The sequence below is a fragment of the Phalangium opilio genome, unplaced genomic scaffold (assembly GCF_054372755.1).
Source record: "Phalangium opilio isolate 3A_F unplaced genomic scaffold, DU_Popi_V2 ptg000523l_1, whole genome shotgun sequence".
In the NCBI taxonomy this organism is placed as follows: Eukaryota; Metazoa; Arthropoda; class Arachnida; order Opiliones; family Phalangiidae; genus Phalangium; species Phalangium opilio.
The window spans coordinates 1,964,046-1,991,109 of record NW_028324241.1 but is presented as its reverse complement, the minus strand read 5'-3'; the positions used below and the strand labels follow the sequence as shown (position 1 = coordinate 1,991,109).

At 45.6% G+C, this 27,064-nt stretch overlaps 35 non-coding genes across 35 annotated transcripts; all 35 read left to right on the top strand.

Annotated features, from left to right (window-relative positions):
• The first annotated feature begins 1,286 nt into the window (after positions 1-1,286).
• On the top strand, positions 1,287-1,358 carry TRNAC-ACA (transfer RNA cysteine (anticodon ACA)). The gene has a single exon. It is a non-coding gene; the product is annotated as a tRNA-Cys (tRNA).
• Positions 1,359-3,047: 1,689 nt separating this feature from the next.
• TRNAL-GAG (transfer RNA leucine (anticodon GAG)) lies at positions 3,048-3,239 on the top strand. Its single transcript has 2 exons — positions 3,048-3,083; positions 3,204-3,239. It is a non-coding gene; the product is annotated as a tRNA-Leu (tRNA).
• A 307-nt stretch (positions 3,240-3,546) lies between these two features.
• TRNAC-ACA (transfer RNA cysteine (anticodon ACA)) lies at positions 3,547-3,618 on the top strand. Its single transcript has one exon. It is a non-coding gene; the product is annotated as a tRNA-Cys (tRNA).
• Positions 3,619-6,052: 2,434 nt separating this feature from the next.
• Positions 6,053-6,124, top strand: TRNAC-GCA (transfer RNA cysteine (anticodon GCA)). The gene has a single exon. It is a non-coding gene; the product is annotated as a tRNA-Cys (tRNA).
• A 2,563-nt stretch (positions 6,125-8,687) lies between these two features.
• On the top strand, positions 8,688-8,879 carry TRNAL-GAG (transfer RNA leucine (anticodon GAG)). The gene is made up of 2 exons: positions 8,688-8,723; positions 8,844-8,879. It is a non-coding gene; the product is annotated as a tRNA-Leu (tRNA).
• A 307-nt stretch (positions 8,880-9,186) lies between these two features.
• Positions 9,187-9,258, top strand: TRNAC-ACA (transfer RNA cysteine (anticodon ACA)). Its single transcript has one exon. It is a non-coding gene; the product is annotated as a tRNA-Cys (tRNA).
• A 2,434-nt stretch (positions 9,259-11,692) lies between these two features.
• TRNAC-GCA (transfer RNA cysteine (anticodon GCA)) lies at positions 11,693-11,764 on the top strand. The gene has a single exon. It is a non-coding gene; the product is annotated as a tRNA-Cys (tRNA).
• A 1,924-nt stretch (positions 11,765-13,688) lies between these two features.
• Positions 13,689-13,760, top strand: TRNAC-ACA (transfer RNA cysteine (anticodon ACA)). The gene has a single exon. It is a non-coding gene; the product is annotated as a tRNA-Cys (tRNA).
• Positions 13,761-14,819: 1,059 nt separating this feature from the next.
• TRNAY-GUA (transfer RNA tyrosine (anticodon GUA)) lies at positions 14,820-14,891 on the top strand. Its single transcript has one exon. It is a non-coding gene; the product is annotated as a tRNA-Tyr (tRNA).
• Positions 14,892-15,699: 808 nt separating this feature from the next.
• On the top strand, positions 15,700-15,771 carry TRNAY-GUA (transfer RNA tyrosine (anticodon GUA)). Its single transcript has one exon. It is a non-coding gene; the product is annotated as a tRNA-Tyr (tRNA).
• An 809-nt stretch (positions 15,772-16,580) lies between these two features.
• On the top strand, positions 16,581-16,652 carry TRNAC-GCA (transfer RNA cysteine (anticodon GCA)). The gene has a single exon. It is a non-coding gene; the product is annotated as a tRNA-Cys (tRNA).
• A 1,171-nt stretch (positions 16,653-17,823) lies between these two features.
• TRNAC-ACA (transfer RNA cysteine (anticodon ACA)) lies at positions 17,824-17,895 on the top strand. The gene has a single exon. It is a non-coding gene; the product is annotated as a tRNA-Cys (tRNA).
• A 300-nt stretch (positions 17,896-18,195) lies between these two features.
• TRNAC-GCA (transfer RNA cysteine (anticodon GCA)) lies at positions 18,196-18,267 on the top strand. The gene has a single exon. It is a non-coding gene; the product is annotated as a tRNA-Cys (tRNA).
• Positions 18,268-18,568: 301 nt separating this feature from the next.
• TRNAR-GCG (transfer RNA arginine (anticodon GCG)) lies at positions 18,569-18,640 on the top strand. The gene has a single exon. It is a non-coding gene; the product is annotated as a tRNA-Arg (tRNA).
• Positions 18,641-18,948: 308 nt separating this feature from the next.
• TRNAC-ACA (transfer RNA cysteine (anticodon ACA)) lies at positions 18,949-19,020 on the top strand. Its single transcript has one exon. It is a non-coding gene; the product is annotated as a tRNA-Cys (tRNA).
• A 300-nt stretch (positions 19,021-19,320) lies between these two features.
• TRNAC-GCA (transfer RNA cysteine (anticodon GCA)) lies at positions 19,321-19,392 on the top strand. The gene has a single exon. It is a non-coding gene; the product is annotated as a tRNA-Cys (tRNA).
• Positions 19,393-19,693: 301 nt separating this feature from the next.
• Positions 19,694-19,765, top strand: TRNAR-GCG (transfer RNA arginine (anticodon GCG)). Its single transcript has one exon. It is a non-coding gene; the product is annotated as a tRNA-Arg (tRNA).
• Positions 19,766-19,944: 179 nt separating this feature from the next.
• TRNAC-GCA (transfer RNA cysteine (anticodon GCA)) lies at positions 19,945-20,016 on the top strand. Its single transcript has one exon. It is a non-coding gene; the product is annotated as a tRNA-Cys (tRNA).
• Positions 20,017-20,195: 179 nt separating this feature from the next.
• Positions 20,196-20,267, top strand: TRNAC-GCA (transfer RNA cysteine (anticodon GCA)). The gene has a single exon. It is a non-coding gene; the product is annotated as a tRNA-Cys (tRNA).
• A 550-nt stretch (positions 20,268-20,817) lies between these two features.
• Positions 20,818-20,889, top strand: TRNAC-ACA (transfer RNA cysteine (anticodon ACA)). Its single transcript has one exon. It is a non-coding gene; the product is annotated as a tRNA-Cys (tRNA).
• Positions 20,890-21,310: 421 nt separating this feature from the next.
• On the top strand, positions 21,311-21,382 carry TRNAC-GCA (transfer RNA cysteine (anticodon GCA)). Its single transcript has one exon. It is a non-coding gene; the product is annotated as a tRNA-Cys (tRNA).
• A 58-nt stretch (positions 21,383-21,440) lies between these two features.
• TRNAC-GCA (transfer RNA cysteine (anticodon GCA)) lies at positions 21,441-21,512 on the top strand. Its single transcript has one exon. It is a non-coding gene; the product is annotated as a tRNA-Cys (tRNA).
• Positions 21,513-21,958: 446 nt separating this feature from the next.
• On the top strand, positions 21,959-22,030 carry TRNAC-GCA (transfer RNA cysteine (anticodon GCA)). The gene has a single exon. It is a non-coding gene; the product is annotated as a tRNA-Cys (tRNA).
• A 179-nt stretch (positions 22,031-22,209) lies between these two features.
• On the top strand, positions 22,210-22,281 carry TRNAC-GCA (transfer RNA cysteine (anticodon GCA)). Its single transcript has one exon. It is a non-coding gene; the product is annotated as a tRNA-Cys (tRNA).
• Positions 22,282-22,961: 680 nt separating this feature from the next.
• On the top strand, positions 22,962-23,033 carry TRNAC-ACA (transfer RNA cysteine (anticodon ACA)). Its single transcript has one exon. It is a non-coding gene; the product is annotated as a tRNA-Cys (tRNA).
• A 420-nt stretch (positions 23,034-23,453) lies between these two features.
• On the top strand, positions 23,454-23,525 carry TRNAC-GCA (transfer RNA cysteine (anticodon GCA)). The gene has a single exon. It is a non-coding gene; the product is annotated as a tRNA-Cys (tRNA).
• Positions 23,526-23,703: 178 nt separating this feature from the next.
• Positions 23,704-23,775, top strand: TRNAC-GCA (transfer RNA cysteine (anticodon GCA)). Its single transcript has one exon. It is a non-coding gene; the product is annotated as a tRNA-Cys (tRNA).
• A 430-nt stretch (positions 23,776-24,205) lies between these two features.
• TRNAC-GCA (transfer RNA cysteine (anticodon GCA)) lies at positions 24,206-24,277 on the top strand. The gene has a single exon. It is a non-coding gene; the product is annotated as a tRNA-Cys (tRNA).
• Positions 24,278-24,838: 561 nt separating this feature from the next.
• Positions 24,839-24,910, top strand: TRNAR-GCG (transfer RNA arginine (anticodon GCG)). Its single transcript has one exon. It is a non-coding gene; the product is annotated as a tRNA-Arg (tRNA).
• Positions 24,911-25,089: 179 nt separating this feature from the next.
• TRNAC-GCA (transfer RNA cysteine (anticodon GCA)) lies at positions 25,090-25,161 on the top strand. The gene has a single exon. It is a non-coding gene; the product is annotated as a tRNA-Cys (tRNA).
• Positions 25,162-25,218: 57 nt separating this feature from the next.
• Positions 25,219-25,290, top strand: TRNAC-ACA (transfer RNA cysteine (anticodon ACA)). Its single transcript has one exon. It is a non-coding gene; the product is annotated as a tRNA-Cys (tRNA).
• A 300-nt stretch (positions 25,291-25,590) lies between these two features.
• Positions 25,591-25,662, top strand: TRNAC-GCA (transfer RNA cysteine (anticodon GCA)). Its single transcript has one exon. It is a non-coding gene; the product is annotated as a tRNA-Cys (tRNA).
• Positions 25,663-25,963: 301 nt separating this feature from the next.
• On the top strand, positions 25,964-26,035 carry TRNAR-GCG (transfer RNA arginine (anticodon GCG)). The gene has a single exon. It is a non-coding gene; the product is annotated as a tRNA-Arg (tRNA).
• A 179-nt stretch (positions 26,036-26,214) lies between these two features.
• On the top strand, positions 26,215-26,286 carry TRNAC-GCA (transfer RNA cysteine (anticodon GCA)). Its single transcript has one exon. It is a non-coding gene; the product is annotated as a tRNA-Cys (tRNA).
• A 179-nt stretch (positions 26,287-26,465) lies between these two features.
• Positions 26,466-26,537, top strand: TRNAC-GCA (transfer RNA cysteine (anticodon GCA)). The gene has a single exon. It is a non-coding gene; the product is annotated as a tRNA-Cys (tRNA).
• Positions 26,538-27,064: the final 527 nt, after the last annotated feature.

Genomic DNA, 27,064 nt, shown 5'->3' with positions numbered 1-27,064 from the left:
ATTCTTTTTATTTTAGTTAAATCGACATTACGGCTAGGCACAAGGAGATATAGCTCGCATTCGACTGCAGATCGAGAGGTTCTTGGTTCAAACCCGAGTTCCCCCTGTAACAGCACGGATTATTCCGTTTATTTTAGTTAAATCGACAGTACGGGTATGAACAAGGAGGGATAACTCGCATTCGACTGCAGATCGAAAGGTCCTTGGTTCAAACCCGAGTTCCCCCTGTAACAGCACTGATCATTCTTTTTATTTTAGTTAAATCGACATTACGGCTAGGAACAAGGAGGGATAGCTCGCATTCGACTGCAGATCGAGAGGTTCTTGGTTCAAACCCGAGTTCCCCCTGTAACAGCACGGATTATTCCGTTTATTTTAGTTAAATCGACAGTACGGCTATGAACAAGGAGGGATAACTCGCATTCGACTGCAGATCGAAAGGTCCTTGGTTCAAACCCGAGTTCCCCCTGTAACAGCACGGATCATTCCGTTTATTTTAGTTAAATCGACATTACGGCCTTGAACAAGGGGGAATAGCTCAGTGGTAGAGCATTCGACTGCAGATCGAGAGGTCCTTCTTTCAAACCGGAGTTCCCCCTGTAGTAGCACGGATCATTCCGTTTATTTTAGTTAAATCGACATTACGGCTATGAACAAGGGGGAATAGCTCAGTGGTAGAGCATTCGACTGCAGATCGAGAGGTCCTTGTATCAAACCCGAGTTCTCCCTGTAGTAGCACGGATCATTCCGTTTATTTTAGTTAAATCGACATAACGGCCTTTAACAAGGGCGAATAGTTAAGTGGTAGAGCATTCGATTGCAGATCGAGAGGTCCTTGGTTCAAACCGAGTTCCCCCTGTAACAGCACTGATCATTCTTTTTATTTTAGTTAAATCGACATTACGGCTAGGCACAAGGAGATATAGCTGGCATTCGACTGCAGATCGAGAGGTTCTTGGTTCAAACCCGAGTTCCCCCTGTAACAGCACGGATTATTCCCTTTATTTTAGTTAAATCGACATTACGGCGAGGAACAAAGGGGAATAGCTCAGTGGTAGAGCATTCGACTGAGATGGAGAGGTCTTTGGTTCAAACCCGAGTTCCCCCTGTAATAGCACGCATCATTCCGTTTATTTTAGTTAAATCGACATTACGGCTAGGAACAAGGAGGGATAGCTCGCATTCGACTGCAGATCGAGAGGTTCTGGGTTTAAACCCGAGTTCCCCCTGTAACAACACGGATCATTCCGTTTATTTTATTTAAATCGACATTTTGGCTATGAACAAGGGGTATAGCTCAGTGGTAGAGCATTCGACTACAGATCGAGAGGTCCTTGGTTCAAACCCGAGTTCCCCCTGTAACAGCACTGATCATTCTTTTTATTTTAGTTAAATCGACATTACGGCTAGGAACAAGGAGGGATAGCTCGCATTCGACTGCAGATCGAGAGGTTCTTGGTTCAAACCCGAGTTCCCCCTGTAACAGCACGGATTATTCCGTTTATTTTAGTTAAATCGACAGTACGGCTATGAACAAGGAGGGATAACTCGCATTCGACTGCAGATCGAAAGGTCCTTGGTTCAAACCCGAGTTCCCCCTGTAACAGCACGGATCATTCCGTTTATTTTAGTTAAATCGACATTACGGCCTTGAACAAGGGGGAATAGCTCAGTGGTAGAGCATTCGACTGCAGATCGAGAGGTCCTTCTTTCAAACCGGAGTTCCCCCTGTAGTAGCACGGATCATTCCGTTTATTTTAGTTAAATCGACATTACGGCTCTGAACAAGGGGGAATAGCTCAGTGGTAGAGCATTCGACTGCAGATCGAGAGGTCCTTGTATCAAACCCGAGTTCTCCCTGTAGTAGCACGGATCATTCCGTTTATTTTAGTTAAATCGACATAACGGCCTTTAACAAGGGCGAATAGTTAAGTGGTAGAGCATTCGATTGCAGATCGAGAGGTCCTTGGTTCAAACCGAGTTCCCCCTGTAACAGCACTGATCATTCTTTTTATTTTAGTTAAATCGACATTACGGCTAGGCACAAGGAGATATAGCTCGCATTCGACTGCAGATCGAGAGGTTCTTGGTTCAAACCCGAGTTCCCCCTGTAACAGCACGGATTATTCCCTTTATTTTAGTTAAATCGACATTACGGCGAGGAACAAAGGGGAATAGCTCAGTGGTAGAGCATTCGACTGAGATGGAGAGGTCTTTGGTTCAAACCCGAGTTCCCCCTGTAATAGCACGCATCATTCCGTTTATTTTAGTTAAATCGACATTACGGCTAGGAACAAGGAGGGATAGCTCGCATTCGACTGCAGATCGAGAGGTTCTGGGTTTAAACCCGAGTTCCCCCTGTAACAACACGGATCATTCCGTTTATTTTATTTAAATCGACATTTTGGCTATGAACAAGGGGTATAGCTCAGTGGTAGAGCATTCGACTGCAGATCGAGAGGTCCTTGGTTCAAACCCGAGTTCTCCCTGTAGTAGCACGGATCATTCTTTTTATTTTAGTTAAATCGACATAACGGCCTTTAACAAGGGCGAATAGTTAAGTGGTAGAGCATTCGATTGCAGATCGAGAGGTCCTTGGTTCAAACCGAGTTCCCCCTGTAACAGCACTGATCATTCTTTTTATTTTAGTTAAATCGACATTACGGCTAGGAACAAGGAGGGATAGCTCGCATTCGACTGCAGATCGAGAGGTCCTTGGTTCAAACCCGAGTTCTCCCTGTAGTAGCACGGATCATTCTTTTTATTTTAGTTAAATCGACATAACGGCCTTTAACAAGGGCGAATAGTTAAGTGGTAGAGCATTCGATTGCAGATCGAGAGGTCCTTGGTTCAAACCGAGTTCCCCCTGTAACAGCACTGATCATTCTTTTTATTTTAGTTAAAACGACATTACGGCTAGGCACAAGGAGATATAGCTCGCATTCGACTGCAGATCGAGAGGTTCTTGGTTCAAACCCGAGTTCCCCCTGTAACAGCACGGATTATTCCCTTTATTTTAGTTAAATCGACATTACGGCGAGGAACAAAGGGGAATAGCTCAGTGGTAGAGCATTCGACTGAGATCGAGAGGTCTTTGGTTCAAACCCGAGTTCCCCCTGTAATAGCACGCATCATTCCGTTTATTTTAGTTAAATCGACATTACGGCTAGGAACAAGGAGGGATAGCTCGCATTCGACTGCAGATCGAGAGGTTCTTGGTTCAAACCCGAGTTCCCCCTGTAACAGCACGGATTATTCCCTTTATTTTAGTTAAATCGACATTACGGCGAGGAACAAAGGGGAATAGCTCAGTGGTAGAGCATTCGACTGAGATCGAGAGGTCTTTGGTTCAAACCCGAGTTCCCCCTGTAATAGCACGCATCATTCCGTTTATTTTAGTTAAATCGACATTACGGCTAGGAACAAGGAGGGATAGCTCGCATTCGACTGCAGATCGAGAGGTTCTGGGTTTAAACCCGAGTTCCCCCTGTAACAACACGGATCATTCCGTTTATTTTATTTAAATCGACATTTTAGCTATGAACAAGGGGTATAGCTCAGTGGTAGAGCATTCGACTACAGATCGAGAGGTCCTTGGTTCAAACCCGAGTTCCCCCTGTAACAGCACTGATCATTCTTTTTATTTTAGTTAAATCGACATTACGGCTAGGAACAAGGAGGGATAGCTCGCATTCGACTGCAGATCGAGAGGTTCTTGGTTCAAACCCGAGTTCCCCCTGTAACAGCACGGACTATTCCCTTTATTTTAATTAAATCGACATTACGGCTAGGAACAAGGAGGGATAACTCGCATTCGACTGTAGATCGAGAGGTCCTTGGTTCAAACCTGAGTTCCCCCTGTAACAGCACGGATCATTCCGTTTATTTTAGTTAAATCGACATTACGGCTAGGAACAAGGAGGGATAACTCGCATTCGACTGCAGATCGAGAGGTCCTTGGTTCAAACCCGAGTTCCCCCTGTAACAGCACGGATTATTCCCTTTATTTTAGTTAAATCGACATTACGGCTAGGAACAAGGAGGGATAACTCGCATTCGACTGCAGATCGAGAGATCCTTGGTTCAAACCCGAGTTCCCCCTGTAACAGCACGGATCATTCCGTTTATTTTAGTTAAAACGACTTTGGGGCCTTGAACAAGGGGGAATAGCTCAGTGGTAGAGCATTCGACTGCAGATCGAGAGGTCCTTCTTTCAAACCGGAGTTCCCCCTGTAGTAGCACGGATCATTCCGTTTATTTTAGTTAAATCGACATTACGGCTCTGAACAAGGGGGAATAGCTCAGTGGTAGAGCATTCGACTGCAGATCGAGAGGTCCTTGTATCAAACCCGAGTTCTCCCTGTAGTAGCACGGATCATTCCGTTTATTTTAGTTAAATCGACATAACGGCCTTTAACAAGGGCGAATAGTTAAGTGGTAGAGCATTCGATTGCAGATCGAGAGGTCCTTGGTTCAAACCGAGTTCCCCCTGTAACAGCACGGATCATTCAGTTTATTTTATTTAAAACGACATTACGACTATGAACAAGGGGAATAGCTCAATGGTAGAGCATTCGACTGCAGATCGAGAGGTCCTTGGTTAAAACCCGAGTTCCCCCTGTAACAGCACGGATCATTCCGTTTATTTTAGTTAAATCGACATTACGGCCTTGAACAAGGGGGAATAGCTCAGTGGTAGAGCATTCGACTGCAGATCGAGAGGTCCTTGGTTGAAACCCGAGTTCCCCCTGTAACAGCACGGACTATTCCCTTTATTTTAATTAAATCGACATTACGGCTAGGAACAAGGAGGGATAACTCGCATTCGACTGTAGATCGAGAGGTCCTTGGTTCAAACCTGAGTTCCCCCTGTAACAGCACGGATGATTCCAATTATTTTAGTTAAATCGACATTACGGCTAGGAACAAGGAGGGATAACTCGCATTCGACTGCAGATTGAGAGGTCCTTGGTTCAAACCCGAGTTCCCCCTGTAACAGCACGGATCATTCCGTTTATTTTAGTTAAATCGACATTACGGCTAGGAACAAGGAGGGATAACTCGCATTCGACTGCAGATCGAGAGGTCCTTGGTTCAAACCCGAGTTCCCCCTGTAACAGCACGGATTATTCCCTTTATTTTAGTTAAATCGACATTACGGCTAGGAACAAGGAGGGATAACTCGCATTCGACTGCAGATCGAGAGATCCTTGGTTCAAACCCGAGTTCCCCCTGTAACAGCACGGATCATTCCGTTTATTTTAGTTAAAACGACTTTGGGGCCTTGAACAAGGGGGAATAGCTCAGTGGTAGAGCATTCGACTGCAGATCGAGAGGTCCTTCTTTCAAACCGGAGTTCCCCCTGTAGTAGCACGGATCATTCCGTTTATTTTAGTTAAATCGACATTACGGCTCTGAACAAGGGGGAATAGCTCAGTGGTAGAGCATTCGACTGCAGATCGAGAGGTCCTTGTATCAAACCCGAGTTCTCCCTGTAGTAGCACGGATCATTCCGTTTATTTTAGTTAAATCGACATAACGGCCTTTAACAAGGGCGAATAGTTAAGTGGTAGAGCATTCGATTGCAGATCGAGAGGTCCTTGGTTCAAACCGAGTTCCCCCTGTAACAGCACTGATCATTCTTTTTATTTTAGTTAAATCGACATTACGGCTAGGCACAAGGAGATATAGCCCGCATTCGACTGCAGGTCGAGAGGTTCTTGGTTCAAACCCGAGTTCCCCCTGTAACAGCACGGATCATTCCAATTATTTTAGTTAAATCGACATTACGGCTAGGAACAAGGAGGGACAACTCGCATTCGACTGCAGATCGAAAGGTCCTTGGTTCAAACCCGAGTTCCCCCTGTAACAGCACGGATCATTCAGTTTATTTTATTTAAAACGACATTACGACTATGAACAAGGGGAATAGCTCAATGGTAGAGCATTCGACTGCAGATCGAGAGGTCCTTGGTTAAAACCCGAGTTCCCCCTGTAACAGCACGGATCATTCCGTTTATTTTAGTTAAATCGACATTACGGCTAGGAACAAGGGGGAATAGCTCAGTGGTAGAGCATTCGACTGCAGATCGAGAGGTCCTTGGTTCAAACCCGAGTTCCCCCTGTAACAGCACGGACTATTCCCTTTATTTTAATTAAATCGACATTACGGCTAGGAACAAGGAGGGATAACTCGCATTCGACTGTAGATCGAGAGGTCCTTGGTTCAAACCTGAGTTCCCCCTGTAACAGCACGGATCATTCCAATTATTTTAGTTAAATCGACATTACGGCTAGGAACAAGGAGGGATAACTCGCATTCGACTGCAGATTGAGAGGTCCTTGGTTCAAACCCGAGTTCCCCCTGTAACAGCACGGATCATTCCGTTTATTTTAGTTAAATCGACATTACGGCTAGGAACAAGGAGGGATAACTCGCATTCGACTGCAGATCGAGAGGTCCTTGGTTCAAACCCGAGTTCCCCCTGTAACAGCACGGATTATTCCCTTTATTTTAGTTAAATCGACATTACGGCTAGGAACAAGGAGGGATAACTCGCATTCGACTGCAGATCGAGAGATCCTTGGTTCAAACCCGAGTTCCCCCTGTAACAGCACGGATCATTCCGTTTATTTTAGTTAAAACGACTTTGGGGCCTTGAACAAGGGGGAATAGCTCAGTGGTAGAGCATTCGACTGCAGATCGAGAGGTTCTTAATTCAAACCCGAGTTCTCCCTGTAACAGCACGGATCATTCCGTTTATTTTAATTAAATCGACTTTGGGGCCTTGAACAAGGGGGAATAGCTCAGTGGTAGAGCATTCGACTGCAGATCGAGAGGTCCTTCTTTCAAACCGGAGTTCCCCCTGTAGTAGCACGGATCATTCCGTTTATTTTAGTTAAATCGACATTACGGCTCTGAACAAGGGGGAATAGCTCAGTGGTAGAGCATTCGACTGCAGATCGAGAGGTCCTTGGTTCAAATTCGAGTTCCCCCTGTAACAGCACGGACTATTCCCTTTATTTTAATTAAATCGACATTACGGCTAGGAACAAGGAGGGATAACTCGCATTCGACTGTAGATCGAGAGGTCCTTGGTTCAAACCTGAGTTCCCCCTGTAACAGCACGGATCATTCCAATTATTTTAGTTAAATCGACATTACGGCTAGGAACAAGGAGGGATAACTCGCATTCGACTGTAGATCGAGAGGTCCTTGGTTCAAACCTGAGTTCCCCCTGTAACAGCACGGATCATTCCAATTATTTTAGTTAAATCGACATTACGGCTAGGAACAAGGGGGAATAGCTCAGTGGTAGAGCATTCGACTGCAGATCGAGAGGTCCTTCTTTCAAACCGGAGTTCCCCCTGTAGTAGCACGGATCATTCCGTTTATTTTAGTTAAATCGACATTACGGCTCTGAACAAGGGGGAATAGCTCAGTGGTAGAGCATTCGACTGCAGATCGAGAGGTCCTTGTATCAAACCCGAGTTCTCCCTGTAGTAGCACGGATCATTCCGTTTATTTTAGTTAAATCGACATAACGGCCTTTAACAAGGGCGAATAGTTAAGTGGTAGAGCATTCGATTGCAGATCGAGAGGTCCTTGGTTCAAACCGAGTTCCCCCTGTAACAGCACTGATCATTCTTTTTATTTTAGTTAAATCGACATTACGGCTAGGCACAAGGAGATATAGCTCGCATTCGACTGCAGATCGAGAGGTTCTTGGTTCAAACCCGAGTTCCCCCTGTAACAGCACGGATTATTCCCTTTATTTTAGTTAAATCGACATTACGGCGAGGAACAAAGGGGAATAGCTCAGTGGTAGAGCATTCGACTGAGATGGAGAGGTCTTTGGTTCAAACCCGAGTTCCCCCTGTAATAGCACGCATCATTCCGTTTATTTTAGTTAAATCGACATTACGGCTAGGAACAAGGAGGGATAGCTCGCATTCGACTGCAGATCGAGAGGTTCTGGGTTTAAACCCGAGTTCCCCCTGTAACAACACGGATCATTCCGTTTATTTTATTTAAATCGACATTTTGGCTATGAACAAGGGGTATAGCTCAGTGGTAGAGCATTCGACTGCAGATCGAGAGGTCCTTGGTTCAAACCCGAGTTCTCCCTGTAGTAGCACGGATCATTCTTTTTATTTTAGTTAAATCGACATAACGGCCTTTAACAAGGGCGAATAGTTAAGTGGTAGAGCATTCGATTGCAGATCGAGAGGTCCTTGGTTCAAACCGAGTTCCCCCTGTAACAGCACTGATCATTCTTTTTATTTTAGTTAAATCGACATTACGGCTAGGAACAAGGAGGGATAGCTCGCATTCGACTGCAGATCGAGAGGTCCTTGGTTCAAACCCGAGTTCTCCCTGTAGTAGCACGGATCATTCTTTTTATTTTAGTTAAATCGACATAACGGCCTTTAACAAGGGCGAATAGTTAAGTGGTAGAGCATTCGATTGCAGATCGAGAGGTCCTTGGTTCAAACCGAGTTCCCCCTGTAACAGCACTGATCATTCTTTTTATTTTAGTTAAAACGACATTACGGCTAGGCACAAGGAGATATAGCTCGCATTCGACTGCAGATCGAGAGGTTCTTGGTTCAAACCCGAGTTCCCCCTGTAACAGCACGGATTATTCCCTTTATTTTAGTTAAATCGACATTACGGCGAGGAACAAAGGGGAATAGCTCAGTGGTAGAGCATTCGACTGAGATCGAGAGGTCTTTGGTTCAAACCCGAGTTCCCCCTGTAATAGCACGCATCATTCCGTTTATTTTAGTTAAATCGACATTACGGCTAGGAACAAGGAGGGATAGCTCGCATTCGACTGCAGATCGAGAGGTTCTTGGTTCAAACCCGAGTTCCCCCTGTAACAGCACGGATTATTCCCTTTATTTTAGTTAAATCGACATTACGGCGAGGAACAAAGGGGAATAGCTCAGTGGTAGAGCATTCGACTGAGATCGAGAGGTCTTTGGTTCAAACCCGAGTTCCCCCTGTAATAGCACGCATCATTCCGTTTATTTTAGTTAAATCGACATTACGGCTAGGAACAAGGAGGGATAGCTCGCATTCGACTGCAGATCGAGAGGTTCTGGGTTTAAACCCGAGTTCCCCCTGTAACAACACGGATCATTCCGTTTATTTTATTTAAATCGACATTTTAGCTATGAACAAGGGGTATAGCTCAGTGGTAGAGCATTCGACTACAGATCGAGAGGTCCTTGGTTCAAACCCGAGTTCCCCCTGTAACAGCACTGATCATTCTTTTTATTTTAGTTAAATCGACATTACGGCTAGGAACAAGGAGGGATAGCTCGCATTCGACTGCAGATCGAGAGGTTCTTGGTTCAAACCCGAGTTCCCCCTGTAACAGCACGGACTATTCCCTTTATTTTAATTAAATCGACATTACGGCTAGGAACAAGGAGGGATAACTCGCATTCGACTGTAGATCGAGAGGTCCTTGGTTCAAACCTGAGTTCCCCCTGTAACAGCACGGATCATTCCGTTTATTTTAGTTAAATCGACATTACGGCTAGGAACAAGGAGGGATAACTCGCATTCGACTGCAGATCGAGAGGTCCTTGGTTCAAACCCGAGTTCCCCCTGTAACAGCACGGATTATTCCCTTTATTTTAGTTAAATCGACATTACGGCTAGGAACAAGGAGGGATAACTCGCATTCGACTGCAGATCGAGAGATCCTTGGTTCAAACCCGAGTTCCCCCTGTAACAGCACGGATCATTCCGTTTATTTTAGTTAAAACGACTTTGGGGCCTTGAACAAGGGGGAATAGCTCAGTGGTAGAGCATTCGACTGCAGATCGAGAGGTCCTTCTTTCAAACCGGAGTTCCCCCTGTAGTAGCACGGATCATTCCGTTTATTTTAGTTAAATCGACATTACGGCTCTGAACAAGGGGGAATAGCTCAGTGGTAGAGCATTCGACTGCAGATCGAGAGGTCCTTGTATCAAACCCGAGTTCTCCCTGTAGTAGCACGGATCATTCCGTTTATTTTAGTTAAATCGACATAACGGCCTTTAACAAGGGCGAATAGTTAAGTGGTAGAGCATTCGATTGCAGATCGAGAGGTCCTTGGTTCAAACCGAGTTCCCCCTGTAACAGCACGGATCATTCAGTTTATTTTATTTAAAACGACATTACGACTATGAACAAGGGGAATAGCTCAATGGTAGAGCATTCGACTGCAGATCGAGAGGTCCTTGGTTAAAACCCGAGTTCCCCCTGTAACAGCACGGATCATTCCGTTTATTTTAGTTAAATCGACATTACGGCCTTGAACAAGGGGGAATAGCTCAGTGGTAGAGCATTCGACTGCAGATCGAGAGGTCCTTGGTTGAAACCCGAGTTCCCCCTGTAACAGCACGGACTATTCCCTTTATTTTAATTAAATCGACATTACGGCTAGGAACAAGGAGGGATAACTCGCATTCGACTGTAGATCGAGAGGTCCTTGGTTCAAACCTGAGTTCCCCCTGTAACAGCACGGATGATTCCAATTATTTTAGTTAAATCGACATTACGGCTAGGAACAAGGAGGGATAACTCGCATTCGACTGCAGATTGAGAGGTCCTTGGTTCAAACCCGAGTTCCCCCTGTAACAGCACGGATCATTCCGTTTATTTTAGTTAAATCGACATTACGGCTAGGAACAAGGAGGGATAACTCGCATTCGACTGCAGATCGAGAGGTCCTTGGTTCAAACCCGAGTTCCCCCTGTAACAGCACGGATTATTCCCTTTATTTTAGTTAAATCGACATTACGGCTAGGAACAAGGAGGGATAACTCGCATTCGACTGCAGATCGAGAGATCCTTGGTTCAAACCCGAGTTCCCCCTGTAACAGCACGGATCATTCCGTTTATTTTAGTTAAAACGACTTTGGGGCCTTGAACAAGGGGGAATAGCTCAGTGGTAGAGCATTCGACTGCAGATCGAGAGGTCCTTCTTTCAAACCGGAGTTCCCCCTGTAGTAGCACGGATCATTCCGTTTATTTTAGTTAAATCGACATTACGGCTCTGAACAAGGGGGAATAGCTCAGTGGTAGAGCATTCGACTGCAGATCGAGAGGTCCTTGTATCAAACCCGAGTTCTCCCTGTAGTAGCACGGATCATTCCGTTTATTTTAGTTAAATCGACATAACGGCCTTTAACAAGGGCGAATAGTTAAGTGGTAGAGCATTCGATTGCAGATCGAGAGGTCCTTGGTTCAAACCGAGTTCCCCCTGTAACAGCACTGATCATTCTTTTTATTTTAGTTAAATCGACATTACGGCTAGGCACAAGGAGATATAGCCCGCATTCGACTGCAGGTCGAGAGGTTCTTGGTTCAAACCCGAGTTCCCCCTGTAACAGCACGGATCATTCCAATTATTTTAGTTAAATCGACATTACGGCTAGGAACAAGGAGGGACAACTCGCATTCGACTGCAGATCGAAAGGTCCTTGGTTCAAACCCGAGTTCCCCCTGTAACAGCACGGATCATTCAGTTTATTTTATTTAAAACGACATTACGACTATGAACAAGGGGAATAGCTCAATGGTAGAGCATTCGACTGCAGATCGAGAGGTCCTTGGTTAAAACCCGAGTTCCCCCTGTAACAGCACGGATCATTCCGTTTATTTTAGTTAAATCGACATTACGGCTAGGAACAAGGGGGAATAGCTCAGTGGTAGAGCATTCGACTGCAGATCGAGAGGTCCTTGGTTCAAACCCGAGTTCCCCCTGTAACAGCACGGACTATTCCCTTTATTTTAATTAAATCGACATTACGGCTAGGAACAAGGAGGGATAACTCGCATTCGACTGTAGATCGAGAGGTCCTTGGTTCAAACCTGAGTTCCCCCTGTAACAGCACGGATCATTCCAATTATTTTAGTTAAATCGACATTACGGCTAGGAACAAGGAGGGATAACTCGCATTCGACTGCAGATTGAGAGGTCCTTGGTTCAAACCCGAGTTCCCCCTGTAACAGCACGGATCATTCCGTTTATTTTAGTTAAATCGACATTACGGCTAGGAACAAGGAGGGATAACTCGCATTCGACTGCAGATCGAGAGGTCCTTGGTTCAAACCCGAGTTCCCCCTGTAACAGCACGGATTATTCCCTTTATTTTAGTTAAATCGACATTACGGCTAGGAACAAGGAGGGATAACTCGCATTCGACTGCAGATCGAGAGATCCTTGGTTCAAACCCGAGTTCCCCCTGTAACAGCACGGATCATTCCGTTTATTTTAGTTAAAACGACTTTGGGGCCTTGAACAAGGGGGAATAGCTCAGTGGTAGAGCATTCGACTGCAGATCGAGAGGTTCTTAATTCAAACCCGAGTTCTCCCTGTAACAGCACGGATCATTCCGTTTATTTTAATTAAATCGACTTTGGGGCCTTGAACAAGGGGGAATAGCTCAGTGGTAGAGCATTCGACTGCAGATCGAGAGGTCCTTCTTTCAAACCGGAGTTCCCCCTGTAGTAGCACGGATCATTCCGTTTATTTTAGTTAAATCGACATTACGGCTCTGAACAAGGGGGAATAGCTCAGTGGTAGAGCATTCGACTGCAGATCGAGAGGTCCTTGGTTCAAATTCGAGTTCCCCCTGTAACAGCACGGACTATTCCCTTTATTTTAATTAAATCGACATTACGGCTAGGAACAAGGAGGGATAACTCGCTTTCGACTGTAGATCGAGAGGTCCTTGGTTCAAACCTGAGTTCCCCCTGTAACAGCACGGATCATTCCAATTATTTTAGTTAAATCGACATTACGGCTAGGAACAAGGAGGGATAACTCGCATTCGACTGTAGATCGAGAGGTCCTTGGTTCAAACCTGAGTTCCCCCTGTAACAGCACGGATCATTCCAATTATTTTAGTTAAATCGACATTACGGCTAGGAACAAGGAGGGATAACTCGCATTCGACTGTAGATCGAGAGGTCCTTGGTTCAAACCTGAGTTCTCCCTGTAGTAGCACGGATCATTCCGTTTATTTTAGTTAAAACGACTTTGGGGCCTTTAACAAGGGGGAATAGCTCAGTGGTAGGGCATTCGACTGCAGATCGAGAGGTCCTTCTTTCAAACCGGAGTTCCCCCTGTAGTAGCACGGATCATTCCGTTTATTTTAGTTAAATCGACATTACGGCCTTTAACAAGGGCGAATAGTTAAGTGGTAGAGCATTCGATTGCAGATCGAGAGGTCCTTGGTTCAAACCGAGTTCCCCCTGTAACAGCACTGATCATTCTTTTTATTTTAGTTAAATCGACATTACGGCTAGGCACAAGGAGATATAGCTCGCATTCGACTGCAGATCGAGAGGTTCTTGGTTCAAACCCGAGTTCCCCCTGTAACAGCACGGATTATTCCCTTTATTTTAGTTAAATCGACATTACGGCGAGGAACAAAGGGGAATAGCTCAGTGGTAGAGCATTCGACTGAGATCGAGAGGTCTTTGGTTCAAACCCGAGTTCCCCCTGTAATAGCACGCATCATTCCGTTTATTTTAGTTAAATCGACATTACGGCTAGGAACAAGGAGGGATAGCTCGCATTCGACTGCAGATCGAGAGGTTCTGGGTTTAAACCCGAGTTCCCCCTGTAACAACACGGATCATTCCGTTTATTTTATTTAAATCGACATTTTGGCTATGAACAAGGGGTATAGCTCAGTGGTAGAGCATTCGACTACAGATCGAGAGGTCCTTGGTTCAAACCCGAGTTCCCCCTGTAACAGCACTGATCATTCTTTTTATTTTAGTTAAATCGACATTACGGCTAGGAACAAGGAGGGATAGCTCGCATTCGACTGCAGATCGAGAGGTTCTTGGTTCAAACCCGAGTTCCCCCTGTAACAGCACGGATTATTCCGTTTATTTTAGTTAAATCGACAGTACGGCTATGAACAAGGAGGGATAACTCGCATTCGACTGCAGATCGAAAGGTCCTTGGTTCAAACCCGAGTTCCCCATGTAACAGCACGGATCATTCCGTTTATTTTAGTTAAATCGACATTACGGCCTTGAACAAGGGGGAATAGCTCAGTGGTAGAGCATTCGACTGCAGATCGAGAGGTCCTTGTTTCAAACCCGAGTTCTCCCTGTAGTAGCACGGATCATTCCGTTTATTTTAGTTAAATCGACATAACGGCCTTTAACAAGGGCGAATAGTTAAGTGGTAGAGCATTCGATTGCAGATCGAGAGGTCCTTGGTTCAAACCGAGTTCCCCCTGTAACAGCACTGATCATTCTTTTTATTTTAGTTAAATCGACATTACGGCTAGGCACAAGGAGATATAGCTCGCATTCGACTGCAGATCGAGAGGTTCTTGGTTCAAACCCGAGTTCCCCCTGTAACAGCACGGATTATTCCCTTTATTTTAGTTAAATCGACATTACGGCGAGGAACAAAGGGGAATAGCTCAGTGGTAGAGCATTCGACTGAGATCGAGAGGTCTTTGGTTCAAACCCGAGTTCCCCCTGTAATAGCACGCATCATTCCGTTTATTTTAGTTAAATCGACATTACGGCTAGGAACAAGGAGGGATAGCTCGCATTCGACTGCAGATCGAGAGGTTCTTGGTTCAAACCCGAGTTCCCCCTGTAACAGCACGGATTATTCCCTTTATTTTAGTTAAATCGACATTACGGCGAGGAACAAAGGGGAATAGCTCAGTGGTAGAGCATTCGACTGAGATCGAGAGGTCTTTGGTTCAAACCCGAGTTCCCCCTGTAACAGCACGGATCATTCCGTTTATTTTAGTTAAATCGACATTACGGCCTTGAACAAGGGGGAGTAGCTCAGTGGTAGAGCATTCGACTGTAGATCGAGAGGTCCTTGGTTCAAACCCGAGTTCCCCCTGTAACAGCACGGATTATTCCGTTTATTTTAGTTAAATCGACAGTACGGCTATAAACAAGGAGGGATAACTCGCATTCGACTGCAGATCGAAAGGTCCTTGGTTCAAACCCGAGTTCCCCATGTAACAGCACGGATCATTCCGTTTATTTTAGTTAAATCGACATTACGGCCTTGAACAAGGGGGAATAGCTCAGTGGTAGAGCATTCGACTGCAGATCGAGAGGTCCTTGTTTCAAACCCGAGTTCTCCCTGTAGTAGCACGGATCATTCCGTTTATTTTAGTTAAATCGACATTACGGCCTTTAACAAGGGCGAATAGTTAAGTGGTAGAGCATTCGATTGCAGATCGTGAGGTCCTTGGTTCAAACCGAGTTCCCCCTGTAACAGCACTGATCATTCTTTTTATTTTAGTTAAATCGACATTACGGCTAGGAACAAGGAGATATAGCTCGCATTCGACTGCAGGTCGAGAGGTTCTTGGTTCAAACCCGAGTTCCCCCTGTAACAGCACGGATCATTCCAATTATTTTAGTTAAATCGACAATACGGCTAGGAACAAGGAGGGACAACTCGCATTCGACTGCAGATCGAAAGGTCCTTGGTTCAAACCGAGTTCCCCCTGTAACAGCACGGATGATTCAGTTTATTTTATTTAAAACGACATTACGACTATGAACAAGGGGAATAGCTCAATGGTAGAGCATTCGACTGCAGATCGAGAGGTCCTTGGTTAAAACCCGAGTTCCCCCTGTAACAGCACGGATCATTCCGTTTATTTTAGTTAAATCGACATTACGGCCTTGAAGAAGGGGGAATAGCTCAGTGGTAGAGCATTCGACTGTAGATCGAGAGGTCCTTGGTTCAAACCCGAGTTCCCCCTGTAACAGCACGGATTATTCCGTTTATTTTAGTTAAATCGACAGTACGGCTATGAACAAGGAGGGATAACTCGCATTCGACTGCAGATCGAAAGGTCCTTGGTTCAAACCCGAGTTCCCCCTGTAACAGCACGGATCATTCCGTTTATTTTAGTTAAATCGACATTACGGCCTTGAACAAGGGGGAATAGCTCAGTGGTAGAGCATTCGACTGCAGATCGAGAGGTCCTTGTTTCAAACCCGAGTTCTCCCTGTAGTAGCACGGATCATTCCGTTTATTTTAGTTAAATCGACATTACGGCCTTTAACAAGGGCGAATAGTTAAGTGGTAGAGCATTCGATTGCAGATCGTGAGGTCCTTGGTTCAAACCGAGTTCCCCCTGTAACAGCACTGATCATTCTTTTTATTTTAGTTAAATCGACATTACGGCTAGGAACAAGGAGATATAGCTCGCATTCGACTGCAGGTCGAGAGGTTCTTGGTTCAAACCCGAGTTCCCCCAGTAACAGCACGGATCATTCCAATTATTTTCGTTAAATCGACATTACGGCTAGGAACAAGGAGGGACAACTCGCATTCGACTGCAGATCGAAAGGTCCTTGGTTCAAACCCGAGTTCCCCCTGTAACAGCACGGATCATTCAGTTTATTTTATTTAAAACGACATTACGACTATGAACAAGGGGAATAGCTCAATGGTAGAGCATTCGACTGCAGATCGAGAGGTCCTTGGTTAAAACCCGAGTTCCCCCTGTAACAGCACGGATCATTCCGTTTATTTTAGTTAAATCGACATTACGGCCTTGAACAAGGGGGAATAGCTCAGTGGTAGAGCATTCGACTGCAGATCGAGAGGTCCTTGGTTCAAACCCGAGTTCTCTCTGTAACAGCACGGACTATTCCCTTTATTTTAATTAAATCGACATTACGGCTAGGAACAAGGAGGGATAACTCGCATTCGACTGTAGATCGAGAGGTCCTTGGTTCAAACCTGAGTTCCCCCTGTAACAGCACGGATCATTCCAATTATTTTAGTTAAATCGACATTACGGCTAGGAACAAGGAGGGATAACTCGCATTCGACTGCAGATTGAGAGGTCCTTGGTTCAAACCCGAGTTCCCCCTGTAACAGCACGGATCATTCCGTTTATTTTAGTTAAATCGACATTACGGCTAGGAACAAGGAGGGATAACTCGCATTCGACTGCAGATCGAGAGGTCCTTGGTTCAAACCCGAGTTCCCCCTGTAACAGCACGGATTATTCCCTTTATTTTAGTTAAATCGACATTACGGCTAGGAACAAGGAGGGATAACTCGCATTCGACTGCAGATCGAGAGATCCTTGGTTCAAACCCGAGTTCCCCCTGTAACAGCACGGATCATTCCGTTTATTTTAGTTAAAACGACTTTGGGGCCTTGAACAAGGGGGAATAGCTCAGTGGTAGAGCATTCGACTGCAGATCGAGAGGTCCTTCTTTCAAACCCGAGTTCTCCCTGTAGTAGCACGGATCATTCCGTTTATTTTAGTTAAATCGACATAACGGCCTTTAACAAGGGCGAATAGTTAAGTGGTAGAGCATTCGATTGCAGATCGAGAGGTCCTTGGTTCAAACCGAGTTCCCCCTGTAACAGCACTGATCATTCTTTTTATTTAAGTTAAATCGACATTACGGCTAGGCACAAGGAGATATAGCTCGCATTCGACTGCAGATCGAGAGGTTCTTGGTTCAAACCCGAGTTCCCCCTGTAACAGCACGGATTATTCCCTTTATTTTAGTTAAATCGACATTACGGCGAGGAACAAAGGGGAATAGCTCAGTGGTAGAGCATTCGACTGAGATCGAGAGGTCTTTGGTTCAAACCCGAGTTCCCCCTGTAATAGCACGCATCATTCCGTTTATTTTAGTTAAATCGACATTACGGCTAGGAACAAGGAGGGATAGGTCGCATTCGACTGCAGATCGAGAGGTTCTGGGTTTAAACCCGAGTTCCCCCTGTAACAACACGGATCATTCCGTTTATTTTATTTAAATCGACATTTTGGCTATGAACAAGGGGTATAGCTCAGTGGTAGAGCATTCGCCTACAGATCGAGAGGTCCTTGGTTCAAACCCGAGTTCCCCCTGTAACAGCACTGATCATTCTTTTTATTTTAGTTAAATCGACATTACGGCTAGGAACAAGGAGGGATAGCTCGCATTCGACTGCAGATCGAGAGGTTCTTGGTTCAAACCCGAGTTCCCCCTGTAACAGCACGGATTATTCCGTTTATTTTAGTTAAATCGACAGTACGGCTATGAACAAGGAGGGATATCTCGCATTCGACTGCAGATCGAAATGTCCTTGGTTCAAACCCGAGTTCCCCCTGTAACAGCACGGATCATTCCGTTTATTTTAGTTAAATCGACATTACGGCCTTGGACAAGGGGGAATAGCTCAGTGGTAGAGCATTCGACTGCAGATCGAGAGGTCCTTGGTTCAAACCCGAGTTCCCCCTGTAACAGCACGGATCATTCCGTTTATTTTAGGTAAATCGACATTACGGCTAGGAACATTGAGGGTTAGCTCGCATTCGACTGCAGATCGAGAGGTTCTGGGTTTAAACCCGAGTTCCCCCTGTAACAGCACGGATCATTCCAATTATTTTAGTTAAATCGACATTACGGCTAGGAACAAGGAGGGATAACTCGCATTCGACTGCAGATCGAAAGGTCCTTGTTTCAAACCCGAGTTCCCCCTGTAACAGCACGGATCATTCCGTTTATTTTAGTTAAATCGACATTACGGCCTTGAACAAGGGGGGAATAGCTCAGTGGTAGAACATTCGACTGCGGATCGAGAGGTCCTTGGTTCAAACCCAGGTTCCCCCTGTAACAGCACGGATTATTCCCTTTATTTTAGTTAAATCGACATTACGGCTAGGAACAAGGAGGGATAACTCGTATTCGACTGCAGATCGAGAGGTCCTTGGTTCAAACCCGAGTTCCCCCTGTAACAGCACGGATCATTCCGTTTATTTTAGTTAAATCGACATTACGGCCTTGAACAAGGGGGAATAGCTCAGTGGTAGAGCATACGACTGCAGATCGAGAGGTCCTTGGTTCAAACCCGAGTTCCCCCTGTAACAACACGGATCATTCCGTTTATTTTATTTAAATCGACATTTTGGCTATGAACAAGGGGTATAGCTCAGTGGTAGAGCATTCGCCTACAGATCGAGAGGTCCTTGGTTCAAACCCGAGTTCCCCCTGTAACAGCACTGATCATTCTTTTTATTTTAGTTAAATCGACATTACGGCTAGGAACAAGGAGGGATAGCTCGCATTCGACTGCAGATCGAGAGGTTCTTGGTTCAAACCCGAGTTCCCCCTGTAACAGCACGGATTATTCCGTTTATTTTAGTTAAATCGACAGTACGGCTATGAACAAGGAGGGATAACTCGCATTCGACTGCAGATCGAAATGTCCTTGGTTCAAACCCGAGTTCCCCCTGTAACAGCACGGATCATTCCGTTTATTTTAGTTAAATCGACATTACGGCCTTGGACAAGGGGGAATAGCTCAGTGGTAGAGCATTCGACTGCAGATCGAGAGGTCCTTGGTTCAAACCCGAGTTCCCCCTGTAACAGCACGGATCATTCCGTTTATTTTAGGTAAATCGACATTACGGCTAGGAACATTGAGGGTTAGCTCGCATTCGACTGCAGATCGAGAGGTTCTGGGTTTAAACCCGAGTTCCCCCTGTAACAGCACGGATCATTCCAATTATTTTAGTTAAATCGACATTACGGCTAGGAACAAGGAGGGATAACTCGCATTCGACTGCAGATCGAAAGGTCCTTGTTTCAAACCCGAGTTCCCCCTGTAACAGCACGGATCATTCCGTTTATTTTAGTTAAATCGACATTACGGCCTTGAACAAGGGGGGAATAGCTCAGTGGTAGAACATTCGACTGCGGATCGAGAGGTCCTTGGTTCAAACCCAGGTTCCCCCTGTAACAGCACGGATTATTCCCTTTATTTTAGTTAAATCGACATTACGGCTAGGAACAAGGAGGGATAACTCGTATTCGACTGCAGATCGAGAGGTCCTTGGTTCAAACCCGAGTTCCCCCTGTAACAGCACGGATCATTCCGTTTATTTTAGTTAAATCGACATTACGGCCTTGAACAAGGGGGAATAGCTCAGTGGTAGAGCATTCGACTGCAGATCGAGAGGTCCTTGGTTCAAACCCGAGTTCCCCCTGTAACAGCACGGATTATTACCTTTATTTTAGGTTAATCGACATTACGGCTAGGAACAAGGAGGGATAACTCGCATTCGACTGCAGATCGAGAGGTCCTTGGTTCAAAACCGAGTTCCCCCTGTAACAGCACGGATCATTCCGTTTATTTTAGTTAAATCGACATTACGGCCTTGAACAAGGGGGAATAGCTCAGTGGTAGAGCATTCGACTGCAGATCGAGAGGTCCTTGGTTCAAACCCGAGTTCCCCCTGTAACAGCACGGATTATTCCCTTTATTTTAGTTAAATCGACATTACGGCTAGGAACAAGGAGGGATAACTCGCGTTCGACTGTAGATCGAGAGGTCCTTGGTTCAAACCCGAGTTCCCCCTGTAACAGCACGGATCATTCCAATTATTTTAGTTAAATCGACATTACGGCTAGGAACAAGGAGGGATAACTCGCATTCGACTGCAGATCGAGAGGTCCTTGGTTCAAACCCGAGTTCCCCCTGTAACAGCACGGATCATTCCGTTTATTTTAGTTAAATCGACATTACGGTTAGGAACAAGGAGGGATAGCTCGCATTCGACTGCAGATCGAAAGGTCCTTGGTTCAAACCCGAGTTCCCCCTGTAACAGCACGGATCATTCCGTTTATTTTAGTTAAATCGACATTACGGCTCTGAACAAGGGGGAAGAGCTCAGTGGTAGAGCATTCGACTGCAGATCGAGAGATCCTTGGTTCAAACCCGAGTTCCCCCTGTAACAGCACGGATCATTCCGTTTATTTTATTTAAATCGACATTACGACTATGAACAAGGGGGATAGCTCAGTGGTAGAGCATTCGACTACAGAACGAGGGATCCTTGGTTCAAACCCGAGTTCCTCCTGTAACAGCACTGATCATTCCTTTTATTTTAGTTAAATCGACATTACGGCTAGGAACAAGGAGGGATAGCTCGCATTTGACTGCAGATCGAAAGGTCCTTGGTTCAAACCCGAGTTCCCCCTGTAACAGCACGGATCATTCCGTTTATTTTAGGTAAATCGACATTACGGCTAGGAATAAGGAGGGATAGCTCGCATTCGACTGCAGATCGAGAGGTTCTGGGTTTAAACCCGAGTTCCCCCTGTAACAGCACGGATCATTCCATTTATTTTAGTTAAATCGACATTACGGCTAGGAACAAGGAGGGATAACTCGCATTCGACTGCAGATCGAGAGGTCCTTGGTTCAAACCCGAGTTCCCCCTGTAACAGCACGGATCATTCCGTTTATTTTAGTTAAATCGACATTACGGCCTTGAACAAGGGGGAATAGCTCAGTGGTAGAGCATTCGACTGCAGATCGAGAGGTCCTTGGTTCAAACCCGAGTTCCCCCTGTAACAGCACGGATCATTCCGTTTATTTTAGTTAAATCGACATTACGGCCTTGAACAAGGGGGAATAGCTCAGTGGTAGAGCATTCGACTGCAGATCGAGAGGTCCTTGGTTCAAACCCGAGTTCCCCCTGTAACAGCACGGATCATTCCGTTTATTTTAGTTAAAACGACTTTGGGGCCTTGAACAAGGGGGAATAGCTCAGTGGTAGAGCATTCGACTGCAGATCGAGAGGTTCTTAATTCAAACCCGAGTTCTCCCTGTAGTAGCACGGATCATTCCGTTTATTTTAGTTAAATCGACATAACGGCCTTTAACAAGGGCGAATAGTTAAGTGGTAGAGCATTCGATTGCAGATCGAGAGGTCCTTGGTTCAAACCGAGTTCCCCCTGTAACAGCACTGATCATTCTTTTTATTTTAGTTAAATCGACATTACGGCGAGGAACAAAGGGGAATAGCTCAGTGGTAGAGCATTCGACTGAGATCGAGAGGTCTTTGGTTCAAACCCGAGTTCCCCCTGTAATAGCACGCATCATTCCGTTTATTTTAGTTAAATCGACATTACGGCCTTGAACAAGGGGGAATAGCTCAGTGGTAGAGCGTTCGACTGCAGATCGAGAGGTCCTTGGTTCAAACCCGAGTTCCCCCTGTAACAGCACGGATTATTCCCTTTATTTTAGTTAAATCGACATTACGGCTAGGAACAAGGAGGGATAACTCGCATTCGACTGCAGATCGAGAGGTCCTTGGTTCAATCCAGAGTTCCCCCTGTAACAGCACGGATCATTCCGTTTATTTTAGTTAAATCGACATTACGGCCTTGAACAAGGGGGAATAGCTCAGTGGTAGAGCATTCGACTGCAGATCGAGAGGTCCTTGGTTCAAACCCGACTTCCCCCTGTAACAGCACGGATCATTCCGTTTATTTTAGTTAAATCGACATTACGGCCTTGAACAAGGGGGAATAGCTCAGTGGTAGAGCATTCGACTGCAGATCGAGAGATCCTTGGTTCAAACCCGAGTACCCCCTGTAACAGCACGGATTATTCCCTTTATTTTAGTTAAATCGACATTACGGCTAGGAACAAGGAGGGATAACTCGCGTTCGACTGTAGATCGAGAGGTCCTTGGTTCAAACCCGAGTTCCCCCTGTAACAGCACGGATCATTCCAATTATTTTAGTTAAATCGACATTACGGCTAGGAACAAGGAGGGATAACTCGCATTCGACTGCAGATCGAGAGGTCCTTGGTTCAAACCCGAGTTCCCCCTGTAACAGCACGGATCATTCCGTTTATTTTAGTTAAATCGACATTACGGTTAGGAACAAGGAGGGATAGCTCGCATTCGACTGCAGATCGAAAGGTCCTTGGTTCAAACCCGAGTTCCCCCTGTAACAGCACGGATCATTCCGTTTATTTTAGTTAAATCGACATTACGGCTCTGAACAAGGGGGAAGAGCTCAGTGGTAGAGCATTCGACTGCAGATCGAGAGATCCTTGGTTCAAACCCGAGTTCCCCCTGTAACAGCACGGATCATTCCGTTTATTTTATTTAAATCGACATTACGACTATGAACAAGGGGGATAGCTCAGTGGTAGAGCATTCGACTACAGAACGAGGGATCCTTGGTTCAAACCCGAGTTCCTCCTGTAACAGCACTGATCATTCCTTTTATTTTAGTTAAATCGACATTACGGCTAGGAACAAGGAGGGATAGCTCGCATTCGACTGCAGATCGAAAGGTCCTTGGTTCAAACCCGAGTTCCCCCTGTAACAGCACGGATCATTCCGTTTATTTTAGGTAAATCGACATTACGGCTAGGAATAAGGAGGGATAGCTCGCATTCGACTGCAGATCGAGAGGTTCTGGGTTTAAACCCGAGTTCCCCCTGTAACAGCACGGATCATTCCATTTATTTTAGTTAAATCGACATTACGGCTAGGAACAACGAGGGATAACTCGCATTCGACTGCAGATCGAAAGGTCCTTGTTTCAAACCCGAGTTCCCCCTGTAACAGCACGGATCATTCAGTTTATTTTATTTAAAACGACATTACGGCTATGAACAAGGGGAATAGCTCAGTGGTAGAGCATTCGACTGCAGATCGAGAGGTCCTTGGTTCAAACCCGAGTTCCCCCTGTAACAGCACTGATCATTCCTTTTATTTTAGTTTAACAGACATTACGGCTAGGAACAAGGAGGGATAGCTCGCATTCGACTGCAGATCGAAAGGTCCTTGTTTCAAACCCGAGTTCCCCCTGTAACAGCACGGATCATTCAGTTTATTTTATTTAAAACGACATTACGGCTATGAACAAGGGGAATAGCTCAGTGGTAGAGCATTCGACTGCAGATCGAGAGGTCCTTGGTTCAAACCCGAGTTCCCCCTGTAACAGCACTGATCATTCCTTTTATTTTAGTTTAACAGACATTACGGCTAGGAACAAGGAGGGATAGCTCGCATTCGACTGCAGATCGAAAGGTCCTTGGTTCAAACCCGAGTTCCCCCTGTAACAGCACGGATCATTCCGTTTATTTTAGTTAAATCGACATTACGGCCTTGAACAATTGGGAATAGCTCAGTGGTAGAGCGTTCGACTGCAGATCGAGAGGTCCTTGGTTCAAACCCGAGTTCCCCCTGTAACAGCACGGATTATTCCCTTTATTTTAGTTAAATCGACATTACGGCTAGGAACAAGGAGGGATAACTCGCATTCGACTGCAGATCGAGAGGTCCTTGGTTCAAACCCGAGTTCCCCCTGTAACAGCACGGATCATTCCGTTTATTTTAGTTAAATCGACATTACGGCCTTGAACAAGGGGGAATAGCTCAGTGGTAGAGCATTCGACTGCAGATCGAGAGGTCCTTGGTTCAAACCCGAGTTCCCCCTGTAACAGCACGGATCATTCCGTTTATTTTAGTTAAATCGACATTACGGCCTTGAACAAGGGGTGATAGCTTAGTGGTAGAGCATTCGACTGCAGATCGAGAGGTCCTTGGTTCAAACCCGACTTCCCCCTGTAACAGCACGGATCATTCCGCTTATTTTAGTTAAATCGACATTACGGCCTTGAACAAGGGGGAATAGCTCAGTGGTAGAGCATTCGACTGCAGATCGAGAGGTCCTTGGTTCAAACCCGAGTACCCCCTGTAACAGCACGGATTATTCCCTTTATTTTAGGTAAATCGACATTACGGCTAGGAACATTGAGGGTTAGCTCGCATTCGACTGCAGATCGAGAGGTTCTGGGTTTAAACCCGAGTTCCCCCTGTAACAGCACGGATCATTCCAATTATTTTAGTTAAATCGACATTACGGCTAGGAACAAGGAGGGATAACTCGCATTCGACTGCAGATCGAAAGGTCCTTGTTTCAAACCCGAGTTCCCCCTGTAACAGCACGGATCATTCCGTTTATTTTAGTTAAATCGACATTACGGCCTTGAACAAGGGGGGAATAGCTCAGTGGTAGAACATTCGACTGCGGATCGAGAGGTCCTTGGTTCAAACCCAGGTTCCCCCTGTAACAGCACGGATTATTCCCTTTATTTTAGTTAAATCGACATTACGGCTAGGAACAAGGAGGGATAACTCGTATTCGACTGCAGATCGAGAGGTCCTTGGTTCAAACCCGAGTTCCCCCTGTAACAGCACGGATCATTCCGTTTATTTTAGTTAAATCGACATTACGGCCTTGAACAAGGGGGAATAGCTCAGTGGTAGAGCATTCGACTGCAGATCGAGAGGTCCTTGGTTCAAACCCGAGTTCCCCCTGTAACAACACGGATCATTCCGTTTATTTTATTTAAATCGACATTTTGGCTATGAACAAGGGGTATAGCTCAGTGGTAGAGCATTCGCCTACAGATCGAGAGGTCCTTGGTTCAAACCCGAGTTCCCCCTGTAACAGCACTGATCATTCTTTTTATTTTAGTTAAATCGACATTACGGCTAGGAACAAGGAGGGATAGCTCGCATTCGACTGCAGATCGAGAGGTTCTTGGTTCAAACCCGAGTTCCCCCTGTAACAGCACGGATTATTCCGTTTATTTTAGTTAAATCGACAGTACGGCTATGAACAAGGAGGGATAACTCGCATTCGACTGCAGATCGAAATGTCCTTGGTTCAAACCCGAGTTCCCCCTGTAACAGCACGGATCATTCCGTTTATTTTAGTTAAATCGACATTACGGCCTTGGACAAGGGGGAATAGCTCAGTGGTAGAGCATTCGACTGCAGATCGAGAGGTCCTTGGTTCAAACCCGAGTTCCCCCTGTAACAGCACGGATCATTCCGTTTATTTTAGGTAAATCGACATTACGGCTAGGAACATTGAGGGTTAGCTCGCATTCGACTGCAGATCGAGAGGTTCTGGGTTTAAACCCGAGTTCCCCCTGTAACAGCACGGATCATTCCAATTATTTTAGTTAAATCGACATTACGGCTAGGAACAAGGAGGGATAACTCGCATTCGACTGCAGATCGAAAGGTCCTTGTTTCAAACCCGAGTTCCCCCTGTAACAGCACGGATCATTCCGTTTATTTTAGTTAAATCGACATTACGGCCTTGAACAAGGGGGGAATAGCTCAGTGGTAGAACATTCGACTGCGGATCGAGAGGTCCTTGGTTCAAACCCAGGTTCCCCCTGTAACAGCACGGATTATTCCCTTTATTTTAGTTAAATCGACATTACGGCTAGGAACAAGGAGGGATAACTCGTATTCGACTGCAGATCGAGAGGTCCTTGGTTCAAACCCGAGTTCCCCCTGTAACAGCACGGATCATTCCGTTTATTTTAGTTAAATCGACATTACGGCCTTGAACAAGGGGGAATAGCTCAGTGGTAGAGCATTCGACTGCAGATCGAGAGGTCCTTGGTTCAAACCCGAGTTCCCCCTGTAACAGCACGGATTATTACCTTTATTTTAGGTTAATCGACATTACGGCTAGGAACAAGGAGGGATAACTCGCATTCGACTGCAGATCGAGAGGTCCTTGGTTCAAAACCGAGTTCCCCCTGTAACAGCACGGATCATTCCGTTTATTTTAGTTAAATCGACATTACGGCCTTGAACAAGGGGGAATAGCTCAGTGGTAGAGCATTCGACTGCAGATCGAGAGGTCCTTGGTTCAAACCCGAGTTCCCCCTGTAACAGCACGGATTATTCCCTTTATTTTAGTTAAATCGACATTACGGCTAGGAACAAGGAGGGATAACTCGCGTTCGACTGTAGATCGAGAGGTCCTTGGTTCAAACCCGAGTTCCCCCTGTAACAGCACGGATCATTCCAATTATTTTAGTTAAATCGACATTACGGCTAGGAACAAGGAGGGATAACTCGCATTCGACTGCAGATCGAGAGGTCCTTGGTTCAAACCCGAGTTCCCCCTGTAACAGCACGGATCATTCCGTTTATTTTAGTTAAATCGACATTACGGTTAGGAACAAGGAGGGATAGCTCGCATTCGACTGCAGATCGAAAGGTCCTTGGTTCAAACCCGAGTTCCCCCTGTAACAGCACGGATCATTCCGTTTATTTTAGTTAAATCGACATTACGGCTCTGAACAAGGGGGAAGAGCTCAGTGGTAGAGCATTCGACTGCAGATCGAGAGATCCTTGGTTCAAACCCGAGTTCCCCCTGTAACAGCACGGATCATTCCGTTTATTTTATTTA